Source organism: Herpailurus yagouaroundi, unplaced genomic scaffold (genome assembly GCF_014898765.1).
Source record: "Herpailurus yagouaroundi ecotype Mexico unplaced genomic scaffold, PumYag 186, whole genome shotgun sequence".
NCBI lineage: Eukaryota > Metazoa > Chordata > Mammalia > Carnivora > Felidae > Herpailurus > Herpailurus yagouaroundi.
In genome coordinates this window covers 15,379,954-15,381,205 of record NW_024412417.1, presented here as the reverse complement: position 1 = coordinate 15,381,205, position 1,252 = coordinate 15,379,954, and the positions used below count along the sequence as shown (strand labels likewise).

At 46.5% G+C, this 1,252-nt stretch overlaps 1 non-coding gene across 1 annotated transcript; it reads left to right on the top strand.

Moving 5' to 3' along the window:
- The first annotated feature begins 271 nt into the window (after positions 1–271).
- On the top strand, positions 272–342 carry TRNAC-ACA (transfer RNA cysteine (anticodon ACA)). The gene has a single exon. It is a non-coding gene; the product is annotated as a tRNA-Cys (tRNA).
- Positions 343–1,252: the final 910 nt, after the last annotated feature.

The window sequence follows — 1,252 nt, the reverse complement described above, 5'->3', positions numbered from 1 at the left end:
TATTAAGCCATTTTGCTTACCCAGTAGCACATTTTGCATGTGTAAGTCACTTTGCTGGTGCTGGTTTCCTCATCAGGGGGTGACAATGAGCACAGAGTCTGGATTCAGACCTGCGGCCCTGCTCGCTCTGTGCCCTTGACATGTGACAGAGTCTGCTGTTCTGCCATCGCAATGGGGACAGCACCTCACGCACAGCAGTGCTGCTAGGCACGAACAGGTGCCCCATCAATGGTCTTATTGCTGTTATTGTTAATAATAATATGCTCTGGGAGCCCGGTTGGCTCAATTGGTTAAGCGTCTGACTACAGCTCAGGTTTGTGGGTTCGAGCCCCGCGTCGGGCTCTGTGCCAACAGCTCAGAGCCTGGACCCGCTTCACATTCTGTGTCACCCTCTCTCTCTGCCCCTCCCTTGCTCTCTCTCTATCTCAAAAATAAATAAACATCAAAAAAATTTTAATAATAATATTCTCTAGTTTGGTCTTATTTAACAGTCCGGCTGTAACAACAGAGATGACCCTCGTTATGTATTTATGTAAATTGGTCTCCTTGAACATTGGATGGTAACTTAATTTGAATGCAAGCTCCAAGGTTCAGGGACTCTCATAATCCTCTGTGGCAAACCTCTCCCCTCTCCCTTTTCCTCGTCTTCACGGCACCCACCTTGTACATCTTTTTAATTGGCCTCCAATTAGGTTGTACGTAGAAACTATGGAGGGACATGTGTATTCATGCCGTGGGTACAAATACCCACAAAGAAAACCCACAACAAGCTAGGCAAATTAGATTCTAACAACTTTTGAGTACATAAAATGAAGAAAGGGCTGGAAAGACTAGACCCGGTGGCTTTGACTACACCTTCTGCTTTGGCCTGGATATTTTGTCTTCAGGCAAAACCAGCAAACAGGGCTGGCTGAATCTCCGCCCCTCTTGGGTTCTGCAGCTGTGGCCTACAAAAAGGAAATGACTTATCCAACAGCCCTCCTCCCCACTGTCCTACTGGAAGAAAAATCGGCAGGCATCCGTTTAAGTAGAAGGAGAGAAGGTAAGCAAAAGCGAAGAAGTTCCTCTTTCAAGTGTATGATGTCATGTACAGCTCCTAGCAAATCAAAACCAGGTCTTTGGAAGAAATCTTGTTTCCGCACAGATGGTCCTGCCTGAGAGTCCCAGCCAGCCTTTGCGAGAAGTATTGAGACAATCCCAAAGTAGCAGAGACTTTCCGTCAAGGTGAGTAAAAGGTTGTGTTTAAAGGGCA